This window comes from Trichomycterus rosablanca, chromosome 3 (assembly GCF_030014385.1).
Source record: "Trichomycterus rosablanca isolate fTriRos1 chromosome 3, fTriRos1.hap1, whole genome shotgun sequence".
Classification (NCBI taxonomy): domain Eukaryota; kingdom Metazoa; phylum Chordata; class Actinopteri; order Siluriformes; family Trichomycteridae; genus Trichomycterus; species Trichomycterus rosablanca.
The window spans coordinates 47,279,357-47,291,544 of NC_085990.1; positions in this window are offsets into that span (position 1 = coordinate 47,279,357).

Sequence of the window (12,188 nt, forward strand, 5' to 3'; positions counted from 1 at the left end):
GTTTTATTGCTTTATTATGGCGGACTCAGAAAAATGTACTTCTTATGGGACAGTGGTAGCCTAGTGGGTAGAGCTTTGGGCTATCAACCTGGCTCTGCTATGCAGCCACTGTTGGGTCCTTGAGCAAGGTCCTTAACCCTGTCTGCACCAGGGGCGCCGCACGATGTCTGACCCTGCGCTCTGACCCCAGCTTCCAAACAAGCTGGGATATGCGAAGAAAGAATTTCAGTGTACTTTACATATGTATATGTATATATGACAAATAAAATATATCTCATCTCATCATCTTATTAAAGAAGGGGTCAGAGGAAGATGTTCTGCAACATTCCAGGGCACATGGGCTGGATTTCAGTCCCACCCCAGGTGACACAGAACACAATGAAGTATGGGCATGGAAGCATCATGATATGGGACTGCCGACCTTCAAGCTGTACTAGGGTATTATGCATAGTTAAAGGAGACAGGAATAAAACAGTTTATCAGGACACTTGTATTCAAGTATTAACCTTTATCCATCCAATAGAAATTGTACGTCCACCCTTAGAAATCCAAATAATTTATGAATAGACTATAACTAGCTACAGAGAGGACACACTTCTATAGTTCTATTTCAGTTTGGTATATGCTCATTAAATACCTATCCATCCATCCATCCATCCATCCTACTGCATTATGCTTCCTCTGTAGTGGTGCTGACCTCCGCCTCGATTGTGGAGAGCGAACTGACACACGCACCCTCCGACACGTGAGCAGTAGCCGACTGTATCTTTTCACCTGCACGAGGCGAGTTCATATGCGCATCAGCTTTGTATACAGAGAGCCACACCCTGATCACATTACTCCTCTATTCTGTGCAGACGCCATCAATCAGCCAGCAGAGGTCGTAATTGCACCAGCTATGAGGTTTCTATCCGGCTCCCTTTCTGGATGAACAACAGCCAAACATTGTTCGTATAACCGCCCAGCCCAGCCGGATGGCAGAGCTGAGATTCGATACGATGTATTCAAAATCCCAGCTCTGCACTGAAAAAATGGAAACTCGAGGGCTGTTCAAATTACAAATATGCAGTTTGTATATATTACATAATTTATTTATATTTCTCTTCAGAACATGTTTAAATCTTGTAAATATATTTCAATTTTTAGGTATGTAAATTCTGCTAGTTTCAATCATGTTAAGAATAATTAAAGTAGTTATGTTTTATTACCAGGGAAATTTCGCCTTCGGGGGTCAGTCTCGAGGACAGAAAACCGTCACTGTTGAAGCACGCCATATTTTCCCTCGCTTTTGAAAGATTTACTGTGGATGTGGACCGCAAACTACACGGAAAAGGTAATTAAAACTTATTAAGTTTCAGTCAGTGTTAGAGGTAGTTTGTTTACATGCAATATTTGAACAAGTTTAGTTTTTGATATGCCGATAATTTCGAGCGAAACGAAGTTTATGTTAATGCTTAAACGTTAACTTTTTTTTATCAGTATTAATAATGCGGTAATGTGTTTTAGATTTTGAAAATGTATGTGACAGAACTTCTCTTTTAAAATCCGTAATAAATGGTAGTTTTTTTTAAAACGTTACTATTGTAAAACAAGCTAACGCTTGTGAAAATAGACTTTATATATATGAGATAACTTCATTAGTTAAATAATATTATAATTCTTTAGACGGTGTTGGTCAGTTTTCTCATTATAAAAGCCTTTATGGAGTCTCACTGTAAATTCCTATGGTTTATTTTACTTTACAAATAACTTTTTTTTTAAACTGTTTAGACGTTTTTTTCATCTAGTGCCATTGTTTGGCCTCTTGAGTGCTGTTCCAAAGGTTGTGCAATTGTGGTGAGTACATTTTTTTTTCATTTTGAACAAAATCTTATTTTAATGTAAATGTAATGATTTAACACTTAAAAGTATATGTTTGAAATTTATATAAACAGACCACAAATGTGTTTCTCTAAATTGAAATGTGGATTAGATGTTAGATTTACTTGATTTCTATGAAGTAGTTAGTTAAAAAAAAATAAAGTTTAAAATTATTTTAAATGAAATAATACAATTTATTTTGTACTTTATAGGTATCCTCCAACTTTGCTCTGAGTGCTGTGTCAAAGGCTCTTTAGTGGTGAGCATTATTATTCAAATGCATTTGTTGGTTTACTTGTTCCACAGCATGACTGATGCTATTCATCTTAAAAAATGTGCTAAAAGAATTGCAAGAATATAGATAATTTCTATTTTTTTAGATGCACATCATTGTTATGAACTTTTTTCCAACAGCCCTGAAGTGAGTCTTACTTTCTTTAAGGTTCTAATGTTCATTTTTTTGTTGAAACTGATTTAGATGGGTGTCACTAATATAGTTAAACCTAATTATTCTAAATATTAACACTCCTCAGTACAACACAAATTAAACAGCACCACAAACTACAGCACCTAAAGTTGCTGTGACTGTTAATTAACACTTCCATTAAACACAGGTGACTACAAATGACAACCATTATGATGGTGGGATTTATTGGATGGCTGTTGAATTACACTACAGTGGTTTTGGTTTTAAAGGTGGCATCTAAATGTATGCTTTTGAGTGGTAGAGAATAGTGGTATGCAGCATTTAATTATTTTGTGAGGCAAGACTTATTTTGTAAATAACCTGACCTTACCATAGTTTGTCTCTCTTTCTCTAGTAAATGTGGCAGTGTAAAGGGTGTTCAGTAGCTGTTGGAAGTAGGTTACAACTACTTAACCATTACAAACTTAAACACCCACATTTTGGACGCACCATATGCTATCCATGTACATATTCTAAATGTCCATGTACATTTAAGACATGGAATGCTTTAATCGTACATCAAAGTAGGGTGCATTCCACACATGATAATCAGACACATAAAGAGTTGTCTATATTTAGCTGTCACTTATGTGCATGCAAGAATTTAGCTAATGAAAGGGAGTTTTTTATACACATCAACACGCATCTAAAGAGAAATGAAAATGTCAGCTGCATGTTTGCTGGCTGTAGTTTTCAAACCAGTATTTATGGAACCTTTAAAGCTCATAAGAGTCGCCGACACACACCTCACAAGTTAACTGACTTCTTACCAGGTATTGTGAAAACAACTACACTAACAGCTCCATCATTAGATAATTTTTTTACTGATAGTCAGGATTGCGAGCGTGTGAAAGAGGGAGTTTCTGATACATCTCTTGATTTAAGCAATGAACATGAGGCACTTCCAAGTGTAATTGAGCAGCAGCTTGCAGCAGCCTTACTGAAGTTGGAATATTTAGTCCATGTGCCAGGTACAGCTATTGATGAATTTTTACAAGAACTTTACTTGATAAACTCTGCATCAGTTCCACTATCAAGAGATGCTGTAAGGGATATCTTTCAGCATCACAACCTACATGTTGATGAATTTGTAGTTACAGAAATCACCACAGCGGTTTGCTCATCTAACCCTGTTCCAAAAGCAATTGAAAAAGGTGGCCCTCTAAGCACTTCGTATCGACGCAAACAGTACTACAAGGAAAAATTCAATGTTGTGGAACCAATTACTTACATACTTGATCATAAAAAAAAACACACTTTTCAGTATGTTCCACTGTTAAAATCTTTGCAGCAAATTTTAAATAGAAAAGACATTCTTGATAGGATTATTCAAAATCATAGAGAACAGCAGGACATCGAACTTGACCCATCTTATGAATTCAGGTCACCTGAAGATGGTTTACATTTTAAGGAAAACAGCTTCCTGAATGCAGATGAGTTGCGAATATCACTGCGTCTCTATATTGATGATTTTGAGACCTGCAACCCCCTAGGCACTTCCCGGAAAAAACACAAGCTTTGTGGTATTTACTGGATTTTAGGTAATTTGCCACCAGGCTCCCACTCGTCGTTGTCGTCTATTTATCTTGCAGTACTTTGTAAGAGTGGTTTTGTAAAAACTTACGGTTATGACAAAGTTTTGGAACCTCTTCTTCAAGATCTAAAAACTCTTGAGGACCATGGTGTGTATGTGCCTTTGTTTGGCAGGTCTCTTAAAGGTACAGTGTTGTGTATTGTGGCTGATAACTTGGGAGCTCACAGTATTGCTGGATTCATAGAAAGTTTTTCTGGTGATTTCTTTTGTCGGTTTTGCACAGGAAGGAGTTGTGATATTAGGAATCATTGTGTTGCATCTGGTGCTTTCAGGCTGAGAACTAAAGAGGACCATGCAGAACATGTAAAAACAGCTTGTGAGATCAATGCACATTGCTTTGGAGTTAAAAGGGAGTGTGTTTTTACCAAAAATCTGTCTCATTTTCATGTTGTCTCCGGTTTCCCTCCTGACATTGCTCATGACTTATTTGAGGGCATTGTGCCTGTTGAGCTGGCGTACTGCTTGGCATCAATGATTTCAAAAAAGTTATTTACATTGGATCACTTGAATAAAGCTATATTGGCTTTTCCCTATAAATGGTCAGACAAAACGAATAAGCCACACATTGTACCACAGAGTGTCTTGGTTCGTAAAACTATTGGCGGCAACGCTCATGAAAATTGGAGCCTACTGAGGCTGCTTCCATTTGTGATTGGGCATCTTGTGCCAGAAAATGAGCCAGCGTGGCTTGTGTTGATGGATTTGAAAGATATTGTTGAGTTAGTTGTTGCTCCCGTGCATACTGATGAATCCATCTCATTCCTTGACAGCAAAATTGTTGACCACAGACAGAGGTACCAAGAGCTGTTCCCTGATGTCCGAATTCTACCGAAGCACCACTATCTTGAGCACTATCCTCAGATGATAAGATGTTTTGGACCAGTAGTTGCAGTTTGGACAATGCGATTTGAAGCCAAGCATGGCTTCTTTAAGAACATTGTGCAACACACCAGTTGCTTTAAGAATATACCTCTTACTTTGGCTTCAAAACATCAAATGATTATTGCTTTTCACATAAACTCGCCATCCTATGGTACATCTAGCCTAAATGTATCTAATGTATCCACAGTTCCAGTTGATGTACTGAAGGAGGAAGTGGCTGAGGCTATTAGGCTAAAATGCCCTAGCATGTCTGAAGTTCATCTTGCCAAGAATGCATCAAGTAGTGGCATAGCCTACAGTAATGGCATGGTAGTTGTCCATGGATCAGCAGGTGGATTACCAGAGTTTGCTGAAATTATTCAGATTTGTGTAATACATGAGAGTCTGTTTTTTATTGTAAAAGTTCTGTGTGGGTGGTACAGTGAACACTACAGAGCCTTTGAACTAAGCTTGTCCCCGTCCAGAGAAATAAAACTTGTGGCACTCAGTGACCTCACTGACACATATCCACTGGCCTGTTACATGGTTGGATCAAGCCGTATGGTGACCTTAAAAAGGCATATCATTATTAAAGGTTGGTTAACCCTCCCCAAAGTTGTCATTAAAAGTGTTCTGTTTTGTACATACAGTGTATCACAAAAGTGAGTACACCCCTCACATTTCTGCAGATATTTAAGTATATCTTTTCATGGGACAACACTGACAAAATGACACTTTGACACAATGAAAAGTAGTCTGTGTGCAGCTTATATAACAGTGTAAATTTATTCTTCCCTCAAAATAACTCAATATACAGCCATTAATGTCTAAACCACCGGCAACAAAAGTGAGTACACCCCTTAGTGAAAGTTCCTGAAGTGTCAATATTTTGTGTGGCCACCATTATTTCCCAGAACTGCCTTAACTCTCCTGGGCATGGAGTTTACCAGAGCTTCACAGGTTGCCACTGGAATGCTTTTCCACTCCTCCATGACGACATCACGGAGCTGGCGGATATTCGAGACTTTGCGCTCCTCCACCTTCCGCTTGAGGATGCCCCAAAGATGTTCTATTGGGTTTAGGTCTGGAGACATGCTTGGCCAGTCCATCACCTTTACCCTCAGCCTCTTCAATAAAGCAGTGGTCGTCTTAGAGGTGTGTTTGGGGTCATTATCATGCTGGAACACTGACCTGCGACCCAGTTTCCGGAGGGAAGGGATCATGCTCTGCTCAGTATTTCACAGTACATATTGGAGTTCATGTGTCCCTCAATGAAATGTAACTCCCCAACACCTGCTGCACTCATGCAGCCCCAGACCATGGCATTCCCACCACCATGCTTGACTGTAGGCATGACACACTTATCTTTGTACTCCTCACCTGATTGCCGCCACACATGCTTGAGACCATCTGAACCAAACAAATTAATCTTGGTCTCATCAGACCATAGGACATGGTTCCAGTAATCCATGTCCTTTGTTGACATGTCTTCAGCAAACTGTTTGCGGGCTTTCTTGTGTAGAGACTTCAGAAGAGGCTTCCTTCTGGGGTGACAGCCATGCAGACCAATTTGATGTAGTGTGCGGCGTATGGTCTGAGCACTGACAGGCTGACCCCCCACCTTTTCAATCTCTGCAGCAATGCTGACAGCACTCCTGCGCCTATCTGTCAAAGACAGCAGGTGGATGTGACGCTGAGCACGTGCACTCAGCTTCTTTGGACGACCAACGCGAGGTCTGTTCTGAGTGGACCCTGCTCTTTTAAAACGCTGGATGATCTTGGCCACTGTGCTGCAGCTCAGTTTCAGGGTGTTGGCAATCTTCTTGTAGCCTTGGCCATCTTCATGTAGCGCAACAATTCGTCTTTTAAGATCCTCAGAGAGTTCTTTGCCATGAGGTGCCATGTTGGAACTTTCAGTGACCAGTATGAGAGAGTGTGAGAGCTGTACTACTAAATTGAACACACCTGCTCCCTATGCACACCTGAGACCTAGTAACACTAACAAATCACATGACATTTTGCAGGGAAAATGACAAGCAGTGCTCAATTTGGACATTTAGGGGTGTAGTCTCTTAGGGGTGTACTCACTTTTGTTGCCGGTGGTTTAGACATTAATGGCTGTGTATTGAGTTATTTTGAGGGAAGAATAAATTTACACTGTTATATAAGCTGCACACAGACTACTTTTCATTGTGTCAAAGTGTCATTTTGTCAGTGTTGTCCCATGAAAAGATATACTTAAATATCTGCAGAAATGTGAGGGGTGTACTCACTTTTGTGATACACTGTATATGCAATTTTGTTGACTTGTGTGATCTAATGAACTCCAGGGCTAGGTTGCCAAGAGCTCCCAGTAGGGTCTCCCAAGGTGAACAGGTCTGGAGTGAAGATCCAAACAAACACGATCCATATTTCGCCCTTATGAACCCAAAGGAGAGCACACTGTGTGCCCTGCCCAGGAAAGGGTTACCAGGACCTACCCCTGGAGCTTGGCATGGGGGTAGTGTCCAACAACGAGTTTCTTGTGGCTAGGCAGCCCATTTAACCCTGGCCGAGCTCAACCCGAAAAGGCAACGTGGGAGGATGTTGTGGACCCACTACCCGCAAGATCCAGATTAAGGGTGTGGTGCAGTGTTTGTTGGGCACAGTGTGGGGGAAGGGGCCCCTGGCAGAAACATCTGGGTTTTTTGCTTGCCCTATTGCCACCATGACCCTAAAAGGATAAGTGGAGTAGTTGATGATGTTTTATGATTTGACTACAAAATAAAAGCCTGGGCTAGAATCAGTTTAAAAATGAGAAATCTGACATCCTATTCAATACATGGTTGTTTCAATACAATAAAAATAAATAAATAAAATAAAAAATCTGATTAATCTAAAATAATAAGTAATTATGCTTTAACCTAATCACTATTCTTACTTTCTCTTAACAGACTAAGGCATAGAAGGATGTATTCCCCAGCAGTTCTCAGAGTTATCCTGGGTGACAACAGCAGTCAGAGGATAACTTTCCAAAATGGACTTCCTGAATCTATCAAATAACTTGTTGATGAGGTACAAAGACAGTGTGAAGTTCACTTTAATTTTAGGCTTCAATTTATGGATGCACTATTTGGAAATGAGTTTATGAACCTTACTTCAATTGATGAAGTACAGGATAGAGGGACAATCAGAGTAATTCCCATAACCGACGCTTCAGCTCCCCACTGTGCTAATATCTCTTTTACCTCAGCTACTGCCCATCGCTCGGTTGATGAATCCTCATCTCTGTCTAGTGTTGACACAGATATACTCTCTTCACCAGAGTCAGAGTCATCGTCATCAAGCTCTCGGTCATTTTGGCCTAGAATCTTTCATGTTCCTAAGTTTTGTTACGATGCAGAGTTGAAACTTCATCAGGGCAATGCAGCTTACAAGGAAAATGGTACATTGCTTATTCCAGATCCAAAACTGAAGTCAAACATTCTTGACGGCCTGGTGCAAGAAATAGTTATGTTTAAAGTTTATGTCACTGATAAAGAGTTTAACACTGTTGGAGAGGCCCTCATCTCAAAGCATCCTTGCCTGACTGAGAAAGGCTCCCTCACTGGATTTGCTGGATGGAAAGCTAGCTTGAAGAATAAACTGGCAATCTACCGCACTCACTTGAGAAAGCTTGGGTGTCCAGAGGTGACAATAAACTCTCTTAAGCACAAACCAGAGGGCAAATCAAGTGCTGCTTTTGGCATAAAAAAACCTAGGAGGTCTGAAGTGAACTACTGTCCCTCCTATCCTGCTGGAGAATCTGTTAAGAGCCTTGAGAGTGTGAGAGTTGAGCTTCTTTCAGATGTTAAGAAGAAGAGCAACAGGGAAGTACTGAGAATGAAAATGGAAAAGACATTTGCATACAGGAGACATGAAGTGGTTCGTGATACACCAATGATACAAGACTTTCAGGCAAGATGGCCAGCACTCTTTGACGTAAGCAAGGTATGTAATTTATAACATTCTACACACAGAGATGTTATGAACAAGCTAAAACAAAAGCTGTTTGTATGAAGCCTAACTGTTGAGCTTTGCCACAAAGCTAAACATTTGGCATATTTTTGTAAAATTATCTGCTGGCTGCTTGACGGCCCCCTTTAGTTTTAGACAAATTATCGTCATTATGTAGTCCGCTTATGTGCCCAACAAACATGTGGCCAACAAACACTGCACCACACCCTTACTTTGGATTTTTTGGGTAGTGGGTCCACAAGATCCTCCCATGTTGCCTTTTTGGGCTGAGCTTGACCAGGTTATGTGGGCTGCCTATAGCCACCAGGAACTCCCCGTCGTACACTACCCCCAGGCCAAGCTCCAGAGGTCATAATACTAATTATTTGTGAACTTTGGAACTGCTGTACAAATTAAACTTAAGCTTCCTCTTGCTTATAGTAAATAAACGGGTGACAAACGTTTTCATTGTATTTCTTTCCAAATTCCTGCTTCACAGCACGTTTATGTCTAATCATTCTTGTTTTCAGATAAATGCTGAATTTAAGCGGATTACCACCATGCCCCTTCAGTCCAGATTTCTCTCTCAGTTAGATGTGCACTCTGAGAAACTGATGGTTCTGTTTAAAAAGAGAGGAGGACAAATAGGCAAACACCTAGAGAGCATCATAGCACCCATGGCTCAAGTAAGTATACTTCCTTGAAAAAAGTACTGCTTTGTTGATGTAGCATTTGATTAAAAGGAAAAAGACTTTAAGCAAACAACTTGCTCTGCTTATTCCCTTTGAATAGAATGATGATGTTGATTTAGGACGAGAATGTATTATCAAGGCAATTTGTGTGTACCTCAACGAGGATCCAGAAAACCTCTTGAGAGAGTATGTGGTGAGTACTATTTACAATGTCTATTTATTGAAATTCTATATCAGCCAAGTCAGATATCAATATTGTAATGATGGGGCTGTGACAGTATGGATTTTTACTATGGTGAAAAAGCAACATATGCCTGCTCTTTGGCAATTTATTGCCAGTGACTTGTTAGCATGTAAATGAATATGGGTAATAAAATACAGTACATAGAATAATAATTCTGATGAGAATATTGCAGTTGAAATCCATTTTGGGGCCCAGTGCGATCATTCACAAAAATGTGTAGGCTAACTTCAGAACCTGTCCTTTCATTCTGCAGTACAATATTTCCTCTACACATTAGCAATGTGTTTGTGTAATCTTATTTTGTGACTGTGTTCTTCAGGCAGCAGATGAAGCCCTCATCCAGGGATCCATTGAGGAGACCACACTGGGAATATATGTTTTAAAAAAAAAAGAGATGCCAGTGATAAACCAGACGACATTGGGATTGTCCTTGAGGGTCAAGTGGTCTTGCAGGAGTTGGATAACGTTGCATTAGCTTCTGCAATGTTGTTTGGCCTAATGTATTCTCTAAACCTAAACTACCCTCCTGAACTCAAGTACACCTTCGAAGTGCTTCAGAAGGTTGTCATGGAGCTGGAAGGCAACACACTCTCTAAGAAAGTCCAAGTCCTTAAAAACAGACTTTATCAGTAAACTGACGTTTTGGAATGAATCACTGAATAGAGGGTATCTTGGCCTCAGCCTCTGTTATGACCCCTCTCATTGATTTTTGTGAACATATGTGAACCTTGCATTCAAATGCTTTGTTATATATGCATATATTATTTATAAGTGGTACAGTACCCCCTTTCCTGTTGGATTTGGGGTGATTTGTTCATGCATTATTTACTGTTGAAGACTGTAATGGTGGGAAGCAAGTCATTATAATCGTTTGAGCGCTTGCACATTTATGGGGCCTTTGTTATTAACAGATTTACAACACTACATTGTTAGGTAAACACAAATATTATAAGGAAAGTCTTACTGTTTTGTTTGAGGTTCGACCAATACCTACTGCTTTTATCAAAGATATTAGCTGTCCAGAGTTGAAAACTACAGTGTTGTAAAAAAAAGTATTTGCTCCTTCCCAATTTCTTATATTGTTGTTCATTTGTTACATTTTAATGTCTATGAGTTGTAAACTAATTTTAATATAAGATAGTCAACATGAGTAAACACATTACTATTTCACATGTTCAATAAACTAAACTATTATTTAAAAGCTGCAGTCATGCCTAGTAACACCGAACACATTTGTCAATTGGATTATCGGTTATCGGTGTTATCTGTATTGAATACATCTTCATGAAACTAAATGATCATTTAAAAGCTGCGTTTGTGTTTGCTTGTGTTGTTTATTTTGTGTTAATGTTATTTGAAAGCTGTAAAACATTGGAATGTGACATTGGCAACAGTAGAAGATTTGGGAAGGTGCAAATAGATTTTTACAGCCTTGTACGTAAGAATTCTTTGCGTCATGTGGATCACTCTTTGTTCTCTAATGTTTTTGCATAATTAATGGTTAGCATGTCAACAAATTCATTCAGTGTAGTTTGGTGTGAAATGCTCTGTTTTAGAGAAATTTGCAGTTTTTATATGTAATATTCATGCTAAATAGTGAATAGTTATATTTGTGTTGCAGACATTGTGAACCCATGTTCCAATCACCACTGAAAAGAAAATTTGATTTAACCACTGCATACTACTACTGAATGATATTGCTTTGGGTTCCAGTAGTAATGGATGTTTACTATGCATTTTCTTTATAAAACACATTATATAACTGATCAACCATAACATTAAAACCACTGTCCATTTAATCAGCTCCACTTACCATATAGAAGCACTTTGTAGTTCTACAATTACTGACTGTAGTCTATTTGTTTCTCTGCATGCTTTTTTAACCTGCTTTCACTCTGTTCTTCAATGATCAGGACTCTCCCAGGACCATGACAAAGTAGGTATTATTTGGGTGGTGGATCATTCTCAGCACTGCAGTGACACTGACATGGTGGTGGTGTGTTAGTGTGTGTTGTGCTGGTATGAGTGGATCAGACACAGCAGCGCTGATGGAGTTTTTAAATACCGTGTTCACAGCGTGGGCAGCGTCCTGTGACTACTGATGGAGGTCTAGAAGATCAAACAGCAGCAATAGATGAGCGATCGTCTCTGACTTTACATCTACAAGGTGGACCGACTAGGTAGGCGTGTCTAATAGAGTGGACAGTGAGTGGACACGGTATTTAAAAACTCCAGCAGCACTGCTGTGTCTGATCCACTCATACCAGCACAACACACACTAACACACCACCACCATGTCAGTGTCACTGCAGTGCTGAGTGATCCACCACCCAAATAATAACTGCTCTGTGGTGGTCCTGATAAAATGGACAGTGTGTGTAGAAACAAGGAGGTGGTTTTAATTTTATGGCTGATTGGTGTATTTTATTTTATTTTTCAAATGTATGTTTTGTGTATATGCACACAGATTTTTGTTTGGGTTTTTTTTTTTTTTTT